General features: G+C 41.8%; 1 protein-coding gene and 1 long non-coding RNA gene across 2 annotated transcripts in view; one reads left to right on the top strand and one right to left on the bottom strand.

Annotated features, from left to right (window-relative positions):
- The window catches only part of Epac (Exchange protein directly activated by cAMP), a 747,880-nt gene that overhangs the window by 13,941 nt on the left and 713,506 nt on the right, over positions 1-20,433 (top strand). The window lies entirely within an intron of this gene.
- Positions 4,247-20,433, bottom strand: part of LOC146199077 (uncharacterized) — a 52,270-nt gene continuing 36,083 nt past the window's right edge. The window contains exons 2-3 of the long non-coding RNA XR_014704743.1: positions 13,862-13,984; positions 4,247-5,300 (exon numbers count right to left, since the gene is read on the bottom strand). This is a non-coding gene — a long non-coding RNA (uncharacterized LOC146199077). The remainder of the gene's footprint in view (positions 5,301-13,861; positions 13,985-20,433) is intronic.

Here is a 20,433-nt window from a genome sequence, read left to right as displayed (position 1 = left end):
CAGTACCTTAATAGCGATTCAGCATAGCTAGAATGCCCTACATCCTGCTATGGCTTCTTCAAACAAGAAACGGTCGAGATACAAAGGCCGAGGTAAAAAAAAGAAAAACATATTTAAAGCGGCGAAACCTACAATAACTTCCAAAAGCAGCAGTTGTAGTAGTTTACTTTGGTAGGTGTTAGATGCAGATATTATTGTCGCTCTCTTCTCGCTCACTGTTGTTCACTCCGCTTGGGGCGGCGCAAGTCAGCCTCAAACAACAGCCCAGAAGATTTAGGATCGCTACTCATTTCAAAGCAGACTCAATTCGGCTAGCTCACCCACGAGTTTATGCGGCTAATTTGCTTGGCACTTACGCCAGGGTTGATTTCGCACACAAGGAACAAATAACATTAGGACCGATTACATCACAGGAGCCGCCGGCAAATCAATGTCCCGCCATATAGCCGACCCACTACTACCTGCCAAAGACACACTGGTGAGCAGGACCTTGATGTGCGCTGCGCAAGTTGTCAGGCACGACATATACATAAGGCCCCGTTTTTGTACTAATATGCCTCAGCATCCTATGTGCACCATGCATAGCTCGGGATTTAAGCGTACTGGAAGGCAGGATTTCGATCACACCTTCCCAAATCAGTGGCGAAGCACTCGTCCAACTGGCTGAAGAGGCTGCTGGGACCCAAGACCTCCCGGCCTGCCTCTGAGGCGGCGGCACCCGCCCCTTGACCTGCGTGTCGGGGGGTGGGTAGATCACCTTATCTGTTGGACATTAAAGTTTAGTCCATCCATCCATCCGAGGTTGCAGCGAGTTGTCAGGGAGTAGGAGTTGGTGACGCAGGGAAGGGTGGGCTAGTTAGGACTGATGAAGCAGTGTGTTAAGTGCGCGGCTGCAGCGCCCTGATCGCGGGCAGAGCGAGCGGGTTAAAACACTGTCACGTGTGTGTAATTACCTTCGTGAGGGCCAGTCGGGTGAGGCATCATGGAAAGGAGCCGCGCAAGGAAACAAGGACACAAGAACACATGACTACGCTAGTCCTGTTTTTTAATGTGCTCTTATGTCCTTGTTTCCTTCCAGTGCTCCTCTACATGGTGTATGTTTCCGTGTGCGTTGGTGCATGCAAACAGAGCGACCAGTGCAGCCTAATCGCCCCTCTCAATGGTTCTAACTTGTGAGGAAGTGTGCGGGTTGGCGCCGCACGGACGACCAGCGGAAGAATAACGTCGGTCGCAGGAAAGCGTCACTCTCGAAAAGACACCCGATCCTCTCGCAACCATCCCCGGGCCAGCGAGTCAGCCTCGCCGGGGTGGCGCAGTGGTTTGGGCGCTCGAGTACGATGTGTGCAGTCAAATCCCGGCCTAGGCTCCTGCTTTTCGACGGAAGCAAAAACTAGGCACCTGCGTGCTCTGCGAAGTCAGTGCGCGTTAAAGAACTCCAGGTGGTCGAAAATACCGGAGCCCTCCGCTACGGCGTCTCCCATAGCTTGACTCGCTTTGGGAAGTTAAACCCCGCAAACCAACCTTTGTCATTCAATTGTGCTAGAATCCTCTTGTCTGAGTGCAGTGGCAATCAAACTTAGTAAAGACGAAGGCACGGGACGGCAGAAAACCAGCGCTTCTTCGAAAACCACCGGCTTAGCATACTTTTTCCGTTATTACCTGTAAAGTGCTTGCGTAATCCCGCAATTCGCAATATAGTGTCCAACAAATATGGATCGTATGTATTCTCTCTCTATTATATCAACCACACAAATAAAATGATCGAAATACCAACAAAATGTACAACATAGCCAGCTCCGACTAAATATCTAATTGTCACCAATGACCTGCACGTAAAGCAAGATACACATGCAGACGGGAGATCGCATGTGAAAGTTCCGCGGGAAACAATGTATTGTAACACCAACGATAGTGCCATCAATGTTTCACGGTACGTCAGTCTTTTTTATGCCGCGAGTTCAGTTCATACAAAGTGCCAAGCGCTTTGAAAGAAACGAAAAGCTTGCCACAGCGACGCAGCAAGACCTAGCGCTGGTCGAACTTAAAACGACAAAACGACAATCTTACAAACCTGGGAGGCATCCTACTAAATACCAATAACTGATAAGCATTGCATACAAGGCGATAACTTCGCAATCGGCACATTTTTGGACAAGTGAGCTGGCTAACTTCGTACCATTTCCGAAAGCACTATGCGCAGACAGCGTCACGGAAGCGATAACAAACTGCTTCTTTACTTCCTTTGCAAGCGCCTAGCAAGACCTGCAGAGTCTCACTAAGGCCGTTGCAACATTAGGATGGGGTGCAACAGTATTGTTATAAACGTAAAAAAGATAAAGCGTTAATTAAAATAGCTTAATCGTTTCATAAAATACGGTAAAAAATATTTATTTTTCTTGGGTTGGGGCCTTTTTCATTCGTAGTTTTAGGATTTCTTTATCTGAGTGTTTTGGCACCGGCCTGTGGCTAAGCTACAGTCGTGGAAATGTTGCTTTTGGGCCCAATTTCGGGCCTAGTCTTCGCCACCAGTTTACTTTCGCCATCGATCTGCTGCGTTGCCTTGTTTTGCGCGATAGCGTATAACAACGCACTGTCGTGGCAAAACAGTTTTTTTTTTTTTTTTTGCGTACCCATCCTACACCTCGTTCGTGACCGAGTAATCTGCGAAACAGCTAGGCCAATTCCGGGAGAGGTCAACATGAAGCCAGAGTTTGATGAGGAGGTTCCTATAGCTTCCTGTAACATAGCAGAACAAGATTATCCAAGCAAACATTGGAGTCAAATAACGAAAGTTTCGGACACCGAACCCATATCTTTTGGTCACGAGATGAACACGCTACACTAAGGTCACGTATGCTCATTGGTTCAAATTTGTTAGGAGGAGACGCAGTGAGTGTGCTGTGGTTTCTGATTTAGTAATACTTGCCACTAAGTCAGAGATTTAACAGGAGCAACTAATCTTCACAAGTTATTTTGCTTTAAAAAAGGCAGTATGGATGTCTCGCAAATATTCCACTCACTTTTTCAAGGAAAATTCTTTTCATGGAGTTTGAAATTCTTCCTATGTTAGCGTTGCCCGCTTGCAAAATTCTGATATGTTTTAAATCACTTAAAGCAACCCCATAATAATAATAATAATTTTGCTAGCCGAAATTAAACCACACACAAGCCGTTGTTACACTATGAAGGAACAGAAATATTTATTGTGCACGAGCACCAAGAGCCTGTTATATGAATCAATCCCTATAATATACTATCTACTCTACTAAACAATGTAAACCAGAATAATTTTGATATAATCAGGGCATAAAAACCCATTATCCTGCATCAGTTTTGAGACAATTTTATATTTCAGCACTTGATTTGTCGTTTCTGTATAGTCTGTTCCGTCACTTTAATTATTTTGCCAATATGTTACTGCCTTGCTTGTATTACATCTGGCTTTGTTATTATGTTGTGACCTGCATAGGTGGCCCACGAGTTGCTAGTTTATTCGCATGTTCAGGCATGGCTCCAACATTTTTTTTACGCAGTATTCTTTTATACACATAAATTAAGATAGGCTGTTTTTGGCTTGAAATGCTGCGACAAGCTGTAAAACCATCATTTTTTTCCTTCTATAATCTGTGTAGTAAGGTGCGACCGTCATCTTCCTATTATGCTGTCAGTTATTAAAAGGAACTAGGACCTTTTCGACAAGCTGTTTCCACGGATTTTAGTCCTAATTCCTCCTTTGTAAGAGGAGAAAATAAACCTCAACTGCAACTTCAATATACTGATGCTATCTGTAATTAACAATGCTCTTAAAATTTAGGCAATGCATCCAATGCGGCGCTGCCATCGAAAGCTAAGCAAAGTTTATTGCGAACAAATAAAGTAATGTACAGAACAAATCAAGACAGTCTTTATGCAGTTCGCATTGTAAACGAGTGACAGCAAGATACAAGCAAGGAAATACGACTTTGAGGTCCGTTAACGCTATCTATTTCCAATCTGAAGGCGGAGTTTAAGAGCCTGTCAGGGTTTCCCGCCTATAATTATCATTCTGGGTTTCGTCAATAGCGATGCTGATTAGAGCACGTACTTCTCCCTGCTGGAAATGTTTAATACTCTCGATCATGCCGTCTATAAGCAGGCCCAGCAGAAGTGGTCCTCCTTGGTACTAACAAAATCTAGAGGATAGGTATCCTACCGTCGCCACTTAGTTTCTTCATGGTTTCAGTATGCATTGAAAGATGTCAACAGGCTCTTTTTGTATCTTTCTTTCTTTCTTTCTTTCTTTCTTTCTTTCTTTCTTTCTTTCTTTCTTTCTTTCTTTCTTTCTTTCTTTCTTTCTTTCTTTCTTTTTGCAAACTTGGCTTTTAATTTTCACAGTTGCTTCTGGAATAATCTTTGTTAAAGGACATAAAAATATTTGCAGAGACATGGCTTAATTAGCCTGCAGTGTGTTGCCTTTTGCGGTGGTAAGCTACTTCCATTTGATATCTAAACATGCTAGCCTGTTTCTGAATGGAAAATCTGTGAGTTTTCATTAACGCGAATGAGCACCGCATGTGGTAAATTACGACTTCTAATAATTGAGAAAAAGTAGTTTGCAGCGCATCAGCCCTGAAATAGCAGTAGATAGTTAAAAAAACACTTTACCATAGGTCAGGTATTAAAGGCGGAAAAGAGCCTTGAAAAATATTACAAACCATCAGGCCTGTCGTCTCCGTACTTCTTCCAATATTATGCGTTTCACCAAAAACATGCGAAGCGGAGAATAACCAGAGAGTTCCATTTTAAACGTGAGCTTCTTAGAATATTCGTCTTTCACGTGCGATTCCATAAATGATTCTTGACGGTAAACTTTCTTCCATGGCATGTTTTGCAATTTTGTGACTTTCTTTTGTCTGGCTTTACGAATTTTACAGTTTTCTTATTCCTCTTGCGTTTTGAAGCTTAGTTCCGCCACACTTTTGTGATCATGCCTTGAAATCAAGAATGTCATGTGAAAGTAACAAATAGCAGCGCATAAAATTCAACTTATACTGCATGATTCTTCATGCACCAAGAGTGACCGAATCCCATTCGTCTTCCTTCTTCCGCTTGACGTTGCGCCTTGATTGGACGTTTCTATTTCAGGCCTGTTTCCCCTTTTGGAAGATCATCGAAGTGTTCTTCAGTCGTGATTCAAACGAACTCGAAATTTTTTTTTCTGCGGTATGCTTTAGAACCTTTTTTCCTTTTCCTTTCTTATTGTCTCATGCCACGTTGAACAACTTGTGTCTCTCGCAAATGATAGCACTGGTTGAGGCATCCTGCAAAAATTTTTCTGAAATAAAAATTCATTCAAGAAATTTGTCTCTTATTATGCATATTATTGACGCAGCGGTTCAGATATAGACCAAAATGTTTATAAGCCTAAGGATCATCTCAAACACCACATTCTGGCGCTCGCTACGTTTAAATGACTTGCAAGTATTTCCAATATGATTATTTTATGCGTAACATTTCTTTATTTGCTTCTTGGGCCATAGTGCGCCATCAAAACATACTTGCAGTTTTCGTAGTTCAATTAATAAAAAGAGCGAGAAACAATATAACTGTTGTGCGCTATATGATGTCTTTTGGCGCATAAGCGACAGCGGCTATTGTAAGCCAAACACAAGTTAGTACTGTCTTTTGTGTGAAGTGGCTCAATGTTTTTTTTTATATCTACAGCTCGTTTAAAACATTTGTTTACATTATGAAAAAAAAAAACTCCTGTCAGAAATGGACAAGTGCTTGTTCACCTCAAAGCAACAATGTGTATAATGGGATCGATGGAAATGGGGTTATATATTCTTAAAGCAACCACCTGAGCTCTGAACAGGCTTTCAAATTATCTAGCCTTCTTACTTTTTTCCTTGCACACCTTCGTCAACATAAAGTGAAGATCTTGGCGATTCCAGGTTTGCCAAAAGTACACAAAAAAAGAAGAATTTACCACCATCAACCAACCAAACATTGAATAGAACTTGTGTGCACAAGAATGAAGAATAGAATGTGTGCACAAGAACCGGCAGTTTATTGCCCTAGTGCAACTGTTGCAAACATCTCCAACAAATAGGTGTAAGCACTGTGCCCGCACAGATGAAAATTTGAAAATTTTGGATACAGTCTTGGAAGCAGTGAGACACAGTGCAAACGCCAGAATAGTGGTTTCAGGAAACAAAGTTTATATATATATATATATATATATATATATATATATATATATATATATATATATATATATATATATATATATATATATATAAGCTGCTTATACTATTAGCAAGCATCTAAGGATATAGAAGCACTTTGAAGTGTGTTTACACAATGTATTGTAAACGTTCTCATTACACACAGCATCATTTGACATTCACTTGAAATATTTTAATTAACAATGATATGTGGTCAGTAACTATGAACTTCATTCCTGTGAATATTTTACAGTGACGGAGCAAAACAAAGTGCATGCGGCGGCACTGCAAAGCCAGCAGTCCTAATTTGACGCCCTGGTTACTGCAGCACCATGCTGAGGTTTGATTTTACACGGGAAAATGTGACCATTTCCCCGCGCTGCGAGGTTTTAAACATTAGTTTATTAATTCTGTTTTTAAAAAGCGGTATATCGCATTGAGTTCCCTACAAATTCAATTTCTATATTGACATCAATCACCCAAATGTGATGGTTCGAAACAAATGAGTGAAATATTATTTATGTATATAAAAGAATTTCTATACCGGAATGATCTGGCATTTTTGGGAATTTCCTCCAAAAGTATATTTTAAATCTCCGTATTTTAATGTTATCTCAAAATAGAATGGTTGAAGAGAACGAGATGTCTAACTTCTATTTGTTCTAAACTTATATAAAGGTATACAGAAAATCCTAAACTTGAAGCTTTGAATTTTAATAATACCTGACTCTACTCTGTGTGTTTGTTTTACCCATACAACTTGCATAGTGTGCTGTACGCTACTGGTGTGCACAGAGAACATAAGAATAATATAGGTGTTATCCCAGCTAACAAGCTGAACATTTTTTTTATTTCTGTTCTTAAAATTCCTTAAAGCTAAAATTCCTTGCTCAGATCTTTTTTAGAATTACATCCGTGCGTCTATGCGATTCGCTCAGCGCCCCGCTTTTGAAGACTACAGCATTAAAAATCCTGCTTCTCTGAAAGACCGGTTTCGGCTAACAGGCTAATAGGTCAACAGGATCGCATCATCAGACAGACATGATCACCCAAGGCTTTCACGTCATATATGACATCACACGTGGAATGAATATCACTGAAATATCACATGTGTTGAGAATTAAAGGGTGCAGCCTTTTTGAAACGATTCAACCTCGTGAAGTAATTGATAACACTTGAAGGAAGCCAGTGTTATCAACATTAGGTTTTGATCAGGATATGAACCCGCGACCATTCAATTGCGAGCCAAACATGGTACTGAAGCCCGCCAGGCAGGCTTGCACAGCTTGGGAACAGTAAAGCAGCAGTTCATTACATGTTCAGCAGCATTTCACGTAAACTGGTATTTAACAAAATTATGTTAACACATATATTCTGGATGTGGATGGGACCCAAGGTCAATATCACATTATGCTATTATGTTGAAGCATAAAAACTCCCCTAATTTAGTTCTGTCGTTAGTTCTTTTTCTTAAGGTGGAAGGGGGGGGGGGGAGGGGTCTTTGTTTCAGAAGTGCAAGTACCCTTCAAGCTAATAGAAATAGTATGTTTTTATTTTATGTACTACTTTTGAGAGAAATGTACATTGCCCACGGTAAAAATTTTAATCTTCCTAAAAGGATATTTTGTCACATAATAACAGCCAGAAATGATCGCTGTTTTATTCAAATGAAGGCAGGTTTCTCCCATGAGCCCGATGCACGGCTTCTCAATAATGGAGCTCCTAGCTGGTGCTACCGCGAGGTGTAATGAAAGTTTTGTTACACAGAAAGCAAAAATCAAAATCAAAATCAAAACAGTCCATATCAAACGCTTATCTAACAGAAAAAAGCGCCGCTATCGCATTGCTAAACTATCTAACAGCAACGTGCATTGGGAGGCATATAAGGATGCGGCCAATGTCTACGTAACAGCCCTAAAAGATGCAAAACAAAATTTTCTTTCTTCCACTCTACCTTCCATGCTATCAACAAACATTAAAAAATTCTGGTGCATTATTAACCCACCATTCGATGATTCTATCACTTTGTTAGATGAGTCAGGGGACTCCGTTCCCAGCAACTTATGTGCTTCTATCCTTAACGAAACCTTTGCGGAAAATTTTTCTTATTCTTCAAACTTGAATCTACCTACCACTCAAAAATACAGTTATGTAGTTATGCCTCCTATACGCATCGACACATCAGGTATTGCCAAACTTATTAACGATTTGAAATTTCACTCATCTCCCGGTTATGACTGTATTAATGCCAAGTTTTTGAAAAACACCTTTCCCTGCTGTTCTGAAATACTAACCAGAATTTTTCAGCAATCACTCGGTACCTCAACATTGCCCATACAATGGAAAATCGGGAAGGCTGTTCCATTGCACAAGTCAGGCAGTCGAACCTCACCTGTGAATTATCGTCCCATCTCTCTTACCAGCACATGCTGCAAATTACTGGAACACATAATATTCACACACCTTGTTATTTTCTCGAGTCTAATTCCTTCTTCACACCCGCACAACACGGTTTCCGAAAATCATATTCATGTGATACGCAACTTGCCTGCTTCACTAACAAACTTCATGTTATCTTAGACAAAGCATCACAGGCTGATTGCATTTTCCTTGATTTCTCTAAAGTATTCGACAAGGTATGTCACCGCTTATTACTTTTTAAACTAAACCAGTTGAACATTGATCCTAATATTCTTAAATAGATTGAATACTTCCTTCTTAACCGATCTCAGTTTGTTTGCGCTAACAATTATAATTCACCTTTCAGTGATGTTTATTCGGGAGTGCCTCAAGGCTCAGTTATTGGACCGCTTTTGTTTCTCATCTACATTAATGATCTTCCTTCCAAAGTGCAATCTAACATCCATCTGTTCGCTGACGATTGCGTTGTTTTTTGTGAAATAAAGTCCCCTGACGATGCTAACCTTCTTCAGAGCGATCTTTCTAACATTTCTTCTTGGTGCAACGCTTGGCGCATGGACCTAAACATTGGCAAATGTAAAGTTATGAAAGTATCCCAACACACTAACACCCCCTTCAGATACTACCTAAATAACGTACCCCTAGAGTCTGTTCAGTTCAGTTCAATCGTTCAGTCGTGTCCGACTCTTCGTGACCCTATGGACCATGTCACGCCACGCTTTCCGGTCTCTCACTATCTTCCTAACATCACATAACTTCATCTGTAGTGCCTCGAGGCTGCCATCTAACCACCGCGTTCGCTGCCTACCCCTTTTCCGCCGACCCTCAACCTTTTCCAACATCAAATCTTTCTCCAGCGACTCCTTTCTTCTCATCAGATGACCAAAGTAGCTGAGCTTTAACTTTAGAATTTGACCCTCCAATGAGCATTCAGTTTTTATGGTCGACAATATCGACTGATTTGATCTTCTGGCAGACCAAGGAACTCTCAAGAGTCTTCGCCAGCACCACAATTCAAATGCGTCAATTCTTCGGCGGTCAGCCTTTTTCACAGTCCAACTCTCGCATCCATACATCACAACTGGAAAGACCATAACATGAGTTATACGGATCTTGGTTGGCAGACTAATGTCTCTGCTCTTTACTAGGCGGTCAAGGCTAACCATTGCTCTTTTTCCCAGAAGCAGGCGTCTCCTAATTTCATGGCTGCAGTCTCCTTCTGAGGTAACATTGGAGCCCAAGAAGAGAAAATCTGTCACAGCTTCCACTTCTTGTCCATTGATGCTCCAGGACTTGATAGGGCAAGACGCCATGATCTTTGTCTTTTTAATGTTCAGTTTAAGCCCAAACTTCTCACTCTCTTCTTGTACGCCCATCAGAAGTCTCTTGAGTTCCACTTCACTTTCTGCCATTAAAGTGGTATCATCCGCATATCTAAGGTTGTTGATACGTTTTCCAGCAATCTTCACTCCAGCTGAAGACTCGTCCAGACCGGCCTTCCTCATGATGCACTCTGCATATAGGTTAAATAGGCAGGGCGACAGTATGCAGCCTTGCCTCACTCCTTTCTCGATCGGAAACCAATCGGTAAGACCATGCCCAGTTCTGACTGTGGCCTCTTGCCCTTCATACAGGTTCCTGAGGAGACTGATGAGGTGAATTGGAACTCCCATCTCTTGGAGAGCTTGCCACAATCTGCTGTGATCTACGCAGTCAAATGCTTTCGAATAATCAATAAAGCAGAAGTAGATGGGTTTCTGGAACTCTCTTTGCTTTTTCCATGATCCAGCGAAGGTTGGCAATTTGGTCTCTAGTTCCTCTGCCCTTGCGAAACCCAGCTTGCACGTCCGGAAGCTCCCGATCCACATACTGCTGCAGCCTACCTTGGAGGATTTTCAACATCACCTTGCTAGCATGCGAAATAAGCGCGATCGTGCGGTAGTTGGAACAATCTTTGGCACTGCCTTTCTTTGAAATGGGGATGTAAACTGACCTCCTCCAATCCTGTGGCCACTGCAGGGTTTTCCAAATCTTCTGACATAATGTATGCAGAATGTTAACAGCGTCATGGTTGAGGTTTTGAAGCAACTCAGCTCGAATACCATCAATTCCGCTAGCTTTGTTCTTAGCAAGGCTGGCTAAGGCCCATTCAACTTCACTCTTCAGGATGCCCGGCTCGAGATCAGCAATCACAACCGTCTTATGTTGGGTTTGCACATTCGGGTCCTTCTTGTACAGTTCTTCTGTCTATTCCTGCCACATCTTCTTTATCTCTGAGGCTTCAGTGAAGTCCTTCCCTCGTTTGTCCTTTGTCACGCCCAGCTTAGCGCACAAGCTTCCTTTGATATCTTTGATTGTCTTATACAGAGCTCTTGTGTTCCTTAATTGGCTGTTGTCCTCAACTGCTTGGCACTGTACGTTCAGGAAGGCATTCTTATCTCTCCTTGCTATTTTCTGAAAATCCGCGTTGAGAACCTTGTATCTTTCTCTTTCCCCCATAACTTTTGCCATCCTCCTTTCCTCAGCTATTTGCAGAGCCTCTTCAGATAACCAGTTTGCTTTCTTGCATTTCTTTTGCTTTGGAACTACCTTAGTAGCAACTTCTTGTATTATATCAAGAACATCAGTACTACATACAAATACTTGGGTGTCCACATTTCTGCAGACCTCACCTGGTCGCACCATATCGAGTACGTTATTAACAACGCTAACCGCATGTTGGGCTACGTACGCCGAAACTTCATGAAAACTCCGTCATCTCTTAAATTATTGCTTTACAAAACACTAATTCGTTCTAAACTGGAATATGCAGCTAATATATGGGATCCCCATCACGATAAATTAATTACTTCGCTTGAATTGGTCCAAAATAATGCCGCTCGTTTTATTTTGTCTAACTTTAACCGTGATGCAAGCGTAACCAGCATGAAATCGTTCCTCTCCTTACAACCTTTAGCATGCCGCCGAAAAATCATTCGTCTCAGTCTTTTTCATAAACTGTACCATCATTCCGCTCTACGAAACGCGCTCATTTCTCCTCCCCACTACATATCACCCCGCACCGATCATCGCTACAAGGTTGGAAGTGAAACATTTAACACTGTGTCTGCATTTCAGTCTTTCGTGCCTCGTACTTCACGCGAATGGAACAACCTTCCCGCTGAAATCACCGACATCACTGATAACCAACACTTCCGCAACGCTTTAGCTAACATTGTATGAATAGCAGAATAATTTTGTAACACTCACTGTTCTTGTTTCTGTATTTTTTCTATGTTATAGTTTGTAACCACTCCCCTCTTTAATGCCTCCGGCCCTGAGGGTTCAATAAATAAATAAAAATAAATAAATAATAATTAATTTTGTGGGATTTTTATTATTCACGGTTCTAGATAATGAATTTTTCACCGCAGTAATAAAGCCAATAATAAGGTGACGCCGCTTTACGAGCTTATCCAGCCATCGCATACAGTTGTGTATAAGAACTTCAAGGCTAATGCGAAAGTAACAGCTTTCTTTCTTCGCTACATTGAAGTTGTATTTGCACTGTTATTCTTTGCTCCAAGGAACCTATATGACATACTAATTCTTAATACGCAAACCATCATTATTTCTTCTGCACCCTGTCTTCAAGAAGCTGAAACGATTTGCGCGCTTCGCAGGGAATACTTCTCGTGAGGATTATTATTCATTTTTTCCGTTTTTCATGCACCTACACGGCAACCAATTGCTGCTATGCATTTTACTGTAGTGCGCCTATTGTTTATTTCAGTATTCTTAACGTCCGTTCGCAAGGAGAAATAATTTTCTGCATTTTTTGCAACTATACATCGGCGAACAGTCCGAATAAAAATCCAAAACATAAGTTTTTTCTTCGTCGAAAAAAATATTTAGCAGTTATTGGCCTAACCGTAATGTAACAGGAAAACAGTTTTTGTGCTTAAAATAGAATATCTTGTTCTTTGCTGTACAATGTCGTAGGGAGTAGAACTAGAGACAAATCCTGCAGTAGTACTAAAAAATACTGCAAAACCAAATGACCTTTTTCGCTAAGGCATCACGACGATTTGTCTTCAAATTTTATCACAGTTACGTCGTATTCATGAACTGGAAAATTGTACTCGGATCCCAATATTTCTCGTTATTATTGTCAATCTGAACTTCTGAAACTCCCGCAAATAATTTACTTGCATTGGTCAATTTCCGGGTGATGCACCAAAGCAGAAGAAAAAAAAAAAAGGCTGGGGGCTCTTAAGCGTCCCTCATAAGGCTACTACTCGGCAGCATTAATTACTACCGTTCTCAGCTCCCAGTGCGGTTCCTTTTGGACATACACTTCGCTACTGGTCTAACCAGTAGTCATTTACTTTCTGCTCTTATTTCCTCACACATCTTTATCAATGTAGAGTGATAAGCTTCCACAGTATGCGCAAGAGTCTATTGTGGTGCAGTAGTTTGTGCGCTTGACTGATGTGCCAAAGGGTGTGGGATCGAATCCTAACAGCAGCGGCCGCTTTTCGATGGAGACGGAAAGTAAGGCGCTCGTGTGATGTGTGGTGTCAGTGCATGTTAAAAAACCGCATGTTGGAGAAATTTCCGAAGCCTTCCATTATGGCGTCTCTCACTGCCTCAGTCGTTTTGGGACGGTGTGCCCCATAACCCAAACCAAAGTATGTGCAAAACAAGCTGTCATATGAGTATATAGCCCCGCTTTAACTAAATGGTATGAACGTGCCTGCCTTACGTTGTGGTATCCTGACTCGAATTCGAGAGTCCCGAAGGGTTCGGATCATATTCCCCCCTTCCGCTTTAATGGAGCTATCGAGTTGACAGCTCCTGCCTACAGAGCTAATGAAATGTGGTCTCGTTACGTCGCGAAACTCGATCAATGAGCCTTCAGCGCCCGGTCATGTCACCTGCCACCTGTTCCCTGTCAGAGACGTACCCGTGCCTTTTGTTCTCACAACGCTGATGCCAACTGCACCAACGCTAGATTTTGTCCAGAACGAGTCCTTCAAAGCTTTCACGTTAAATAGGACTCTCGATTCAGCGTAGGTAGGCCACATGCGAGGTAAGTACGGCAGCACTTCGGTTTGCGCTTGGGTTTAGGTCTCCTTTCCAAGCTCGCTTTTCAAGGACAGGATCAAACGGGCTTCAGATAAATATTTTCGAAATCGGTGAGGAATATTTCTAGCGAAAGCATGCAAAAAACAATTGTGACCCTTTCAACCCACCTTGCGATATCGATGCTATAGATTTGTGATCAGGATACATTGCGCATCGATCGAAGTTGATGAAGGCAACGAGATGCAAAGCGCAGCGCGAGGAAGTGGCTGTTCAACGCGTGGGAAAGCACACTGAAAAAAAAAAAGAGAAAAAAAAAGAAACGTCAGGGGAGGGGATACAGCGTTAATATCTTCCGTTTGCCGGTTCCCCTTGCGGATCCTCATTTGCGTCCATCGAATTTGCTATTCGCTTAAACTTAATCTTTTATTTTACATTCTGTTATCTCCCACACACGGCGCCTGATCTCAAAGACCACCTAGCATAGTTATGTATCACACCGGTTCTCCTAAGCCGTATGAGGGTTCGTGCGTGTTCTACGAGGAGGCTCTCTAACTCCGGATCCCGAGGCCCTGGAAATCTGCATTCTGATCTCGCTGTATTTAAAGGCAAGATTTGAGTTGACAGCGCCTGCCATCTCGCCGATGTCATATAATCAGATGACTTCCGGCCATCCCACTCCTTATCAATTTACTGCTAGAAACCGGCTAACTACCAGCGTCAATCAGAGCCCTGCCTGGACTTTTACACTCACAATGCGGGCGCCGTGACCTCTTAAAACCAGGCTTTGAACTCTGCCGCATTGACATTTGAAGATGTGGTGCTGGTGTAGGTTTCTTTTATTGAAGACACAGCGTTAAAAAGCAAATATTTGAGAAACTCCGGCGTATAGGCGTTCTGAGAGATATAAGCAATAAATCATGTGTTTACCTTCGGCAGCGTGAAGCTGACAAGTGGCATGGCCAGCACTCATGATAGCAAATCATAAAAGATACGTCGAAGCCGAGCTGACAGAATCTTCTAACTGGGTTAGCTCCTTGCCAGTGGCAATCGAACCCTCAGCGACCTTTGGATGCAGTTAGCTGCACTTCTCCTCGCCGACTCGGGCATGTTCATGTAGCTTCGTTAGAGCGGGCCTTTTTATTTATTCATGATGGAATAGGATTAAGAAAAAAATTACAGGAATCGTAGATAAACTTGTAGCAAAGTACGTGTCGGCGAACGAGGATCCGCCAGGGAAGCCACAGACAGAATCTATCAACGCTGCACTCTCATACTTTTAAAGCGGAGCTGGAATGTCCATGCTCACTCTCGTTTCTCAGTTCTGTTTTTTTTTTTTAGCACTTATGGAGATTTTAGATTTCATCTACCGCCACAAAACTAGGCTCCTACAAACTTGTGTAAATAACGTGTCCTTATGGCGTCACACCCCTCGGCATCAATGAGCACTCGGATACATCAAGGGTGAACTGCAGCTTCTCAAACGTCCTAGCAACATATTCAAGTCAATGGTTATGTGTCGTTACACAGCACGCTGACATATTGCCGCTAGAATATGAGACGTGTCACTTGGCAAAGCACCTACGAACACGGCAGTAAAATTCGCTAATTCGTCAACAGGTTGACAACGTCATGGGCGCCGTCACGTCATAAGCCCAGCTGGCCAATGGGGCCACAGCTGTGACGTCAAGTGAAGGCGGGATTTTTTCTGAGCTCTGATTGGCTGAAAGGGTGATAATCCCAGTAACGCATGTGATTTTTCTCGAGCAATCGAGAAATTTGGGGACAAAGGCAGGCTTTATCTGAATATGTCGACTCTAGTTATATCGCATTAATATCAAACATTTGTGGTTCTTGCGCTGGAACCATTGAACCGTGACATCCATATCGACGTCATTCGGTAAAGGCGGCCTTCTCAAGAAGCCCGGCGTAAGCGTCGGTGTCTACGCTTTCGATATCGGCGCTGTAAGTGATAAGTCACGAGCGCGCTTATGGCAAAGTGCAGTTGAAGGAAACGTGGACAGACACTTAGTGCCCGGCGGATTGCGTGACATCCCTGTGACCATAGATAACATGTGAAAAGTTAGCAGGGCCTGCCAACTCGACAGCTTCCTCAGAGATGGAAGCGTGAGGTAATATTGAAATCGAAGCCTAGGAATTCTGCGATTCAGTCAGGCACGCTGCTCCTGGCCCACTGTGTTTAGTCCGTACTGCTGAATTAAAGCGAGGCATTACACTTGCGTCGAGGGGTACTTCACGCAAAGGAGTACCTAACGAATCTATGCGAATAAATATGTGTGAGATAATAGAAGAGAACATTGAGAGATCAGCGATTAGGTGAGTAGGAAAATGTATGAGCACGAAAGAGGATCGCGTCACACACGTAAAAGCGGAGCCTAAGTGTCCTCATGTTTTTACTCTAAGTCCCGAAAGGAGCTGAGAAGTACTGAAACCTAACGAAATAGACTGTGTATGCTGTACAACCTTGACTGAAAACGCATTCTATACTCTGACTCAGAATATTAGTACTGACTATTTCATTACAGCGCAATATTGGCTTTCAGAGACATTATTTTACGCAGAATCACGCTCTTAACTAAATATTGAAATATCGTAATAGCCACAGATCACCTCATTGTTAAGTAGTCTTATGAAATTAATTAGTTTTTGTGAAGATTATTCGGGACTCGAAGTACAAAATTCATGATATGCGGGAAACGTGCGTGCGAAATGGAAATGAACGTTAGTGAATGTAACACTTAGGTACCGGAACAAGAACAGTAGATCTAATAAAACTAGCGGGCTTTATTTACTGAGTAACAAAGGCACAGAAAAAAAAGACACAACAATAACAAATTATCTTGCCGTTATTTCATCTTTGTTAATTTCGGGACAAAATACAAGTCAAGTGATAAACAAACTCCAAATAGTCAGTCTGCCGCAGTAATTCGTCCTCGCAAAGGTTTTTAAAGGGGAAGAAGGTATGTCTTTTAAAACTTTATACTTTATGTTTACTATGTTCACATCGTAGCGACGTTGAAAAATAGGACATTTTTTTCCTATTTATTTTACTGTGATCCAACTGAAACCGAACGCGAAGCCAAACTTTTCGTAAAGGCCCGAGAAATGATCAGTATAGTAACTTTATTAGCTACGGCCGTAGGACGTGAATATAACATTCAATTCCGACAGCAAGATCTGAAAAGAGCTGTTAAAATTCTCGACTCCTTTCTTAGCTGCGCGACTATACTTTTAAACGTAAGAATTTTCTCTGATCAGTCATTCATTTCTTTAACGCTCTGCTGTGAAGGCTCCAAGCTAATCGCGAACTAAAGTGACGTGTATCTGTTTCACGGGAGCTCCTTTTAACGGTACAGCGTCACCTGAATTCGTCTTGTCTGTTAACGTTCCAGGTTTTTTTCCTTTAATTTTTTTCAATAACTAATAATAATTCTACAAAAACAAAACGTCCTTTCGGCTGCACTTCTCCGCACGAATGGGCAGGAATAAGGGACAGCGGATGTCCTTTACAGTTCAATATAATTGCCCTTTTCCTCTGTACGCTACATTCCTGTCGGAGGCATTAGTCACGTCCGCATCAGAGGCCTCTTGGGAGCAAATTATTAGACTCGCACTCTAAAACGGAGACATTTGAAGTGTAGGCATATAAATTCAGAATATAACGCGCACATTAGGCAGACGTTGTTTGCAACGTATCATATTGTGGCGTTACAAAGGTACTTTGCTGAAATCGTTCGAAATTCCCTCTTCTGCAGAAGCATCTTGCTGAATAGCGATGAAAGTAGAAGTTCTGCTAAAACATAATTCGTACTTTTCAACCAAAAAAAGCTTTCAAATGTAAGGCATATTTGCACAAGGCTGGTTAGATTAAACTTATACCATGGGCGATGTCATGGTCATAAGCAGCACAGCCATTTACAGTTTCTCCTTGGTGTGTATGGTCGGCCGTGGCTATAGTAACACTGCCGTGATATACGAAAGGGAAACACAAGGGTGAAAGCCTCTTCAACCGGGACACTAGAGCGGCGGGCGCAGAACTTCAAAGCGCTCCGACAGTCGACGCTGCATGTTGTCGCCAGTCATTGCTAATGTACTCTGCTCGTTCATCGTAAATGGTATTTCAGACTGCCAGCACTTCGTTTGCAAAACTCGTTTTCTCAGTGGCATGTCAATTGGAGCTGTCTACGTGCAGGGCCACACGCGACTTGCATAGTTCCTGTGGATGACATACGTCAATGAAAACAAGCTTCAGCTATCAACGCGTGGTACTGCTTGTCTCCCACCCGTGTTTTTTTCCTTTTCGTTTGTTTCCGCCTCTCCGGTCCTGTCGGCTAGTTTAGCTAGTCAGTTACGACGTAATAAATAGAATAATTCTTTTTGTTCTTTATGACTTTCATTACGATGCGCACATTTTTGTCTTTCCTTCATCTGCTCTGCCCAATCGAAAAATATGGCTAATAATAAATAACATATGAACATGTATTAGGTGGAGCCATGCCTAAGTATACAGAATTCAAGAAGTCTCCAGTGGCCTAAAAGAATGGAATATTCACATTGAAACCTGGTTTCGTTCAGTAGACATAAACTGGCCTTTATCCCGAGTTCCGTTTTATTGTTTTTCTTACATTCCTTAAGAACGGCAACTTTTTTGATCTTGCGTAACCCGACAGCTGGAGCCATTGCAGTGTTGGCAAGCACTGCAAAGTATTTGCTTCTCACGTTCGGATGAAATCGTTCAGCCCAATGTTAGCGTTATTCTTTAAAAAGATAGGGTTACTAGTGTTTGTAGTAATCTTAATTTGAAAACCCTTTGCTCTAATATCATATCGGAGAGTTTCTTGCAACAAGATATTGTGTTTAGTTGCCAAACACGTGTGCAAAATTTATTCATTCAAGAAAACAAGCACGGTCAGAGGTGACCATAATGTACAAATACAATATTTCGAAACATTCTCCTATCCTGATCAAATATTCACGCGTTTATTACAAAAGCAACTGAATGTCGTAAGATCCTACAGCTAATTTTATCATCCTTAATCACTTTGGAAGTATAAGCCTACCTTTTTTTAAAATCTCAACATTAATTTATTAAAAATTTTCAACAATTTCATGACATGTCGACGAAACTTGGGATTTATGTACCATGCACATCAGAAGCCAATAGAAACAATTTTTTCAGCTTCATTAGAGCGTAAACACTAGGGGTGAGCGAATATCGAAAATTTCGAAGTGCCCATGGAGTCCTCTTTCTTGGATTTGCTTCTGTTGAGCTGAATATTTGGCTTTTACGTAAGGAAATAAATATCCGCTAATTAAATTCTTCAAACAAAGCAAACATTATATTTCCTGTCGCGTTTTTCTAGTTGTTCGAACCCAATTGAACTTTTCGAAAAGTTTGAGAATATTTGGCAAAAGGTTGGAATAAAGATTGCGATAGCATATTTTTTTTCGACGGCTTCTAGGAACACACTGCGCACTTGACGTCTGTTACTTTTCCGCTGTGATCAGTATACATCAACGTAATGAAGTCCTCAGTGGCGCTCTGCTTTCCATTCCTGTGACAACGTCCATAATGTTCATACGTGGGCCCTAACCCCCATTATGCAGGGCTTGGACAAGTTTACCAATATAGCCTTGATGCCAGATTTCAGAAGCCATGGCTCATACGCGCTATCGGCGTGTCATGTCCTCAGGTGGGACTCGTTTTTTCTCGCTAGTCATCAATAAGAAAACTTAACTTTCCACACATAGAACTTGGCTGACATATAATCAACATACTGAATTCCTGTCAGGGCCTCTTCGTGGAGGTTAGTGTGGCGTCGTTGGACAGTTACGTCTTCAACTCCACGACTTAGCGCAATACCTTAGCGCCATACCAACTCTACCATAGCGCCATAGCTGGCGCTTCAATATTTCACACTACTGCTCTTTTGTTTCGCTGTGCGGTTATTTGCAGAAGTGGCAAACATTAGTCAAAATATTCGATTAGTGTTCATTTCTGTACGGATACTCTCTCATTGTTATTCAATTTAGTCTGCAAAATGTACCGTTCACTCACCCCCCGTTTAAAGTCTTTCTTCATGTCAGTTTAGAAGCTTAATTCTTCGTAACTAGATTTTGTGTAGATGTGATTTCGCTGGACCCCCTAGACTTACAAATTACACCAGTGCGCCTCCAAAGATGAATGCATTTCAGATAACCTCGGGACCACGGTGGTGCTCGGGACCATGTTTGGGGTGTGCCTCAAGAGTCAATGCTAGCTCCCTTTTAACTTTAAATTTGTACCAAGAGTTTGTAATTCTCCGGCAACTCCTCTATTAAATGATTTATGTATTCATCTGCATAATATGTCTCGTTTTTGTTTTAATGTTAAGCACGACGTGTATTGTATACCATCTTGCCGTGTTAATTTCTTTTTCTGTATTTATCGTTGCTTCTAATGCAATTAGTTACACTTATCTGAAAAAAACGCCGTGATCAATTTCATTAAAGACAGATCGCTTAGTCTTTTTCGAAGCCTCAGACGGCCGCAAAATAATTGAGTCAAGCAGCCGCGCGTTCTAGTTAAAGATAAAATTGAGACACTCACAGGATAGAGATCTGTCGCAACACAGCTAGAATGCTGTGCTTTCGCTGATGACGGTTGCGTAACGTTTACCTTGAAATTGAGTAATACACGTTCAAAACGCTAATTAGACCGTCGTTGTCAATGCTAATTTCT

This window comes from Amblyomma maculatum, chromosome 2 (assembly GCF_055883805.1).
Source record: "Amblyomma maculatum isolate TAMU_Amacu chromosome 2, ASM5588380v1, whole genome shotgun sequence".
Taxonomy (NCBI): Eukaryota; Metazoa; Arthropoda; class Arachnida; order Ixodida; family Ixodidae; genus Amblyomma; species Amblyomma maculatum.
The sequence above is the reverse complement of the archived record's forward strand: the minus strand, read 5'-3'. Positions and strand labels throughout refer to the sequence as shown.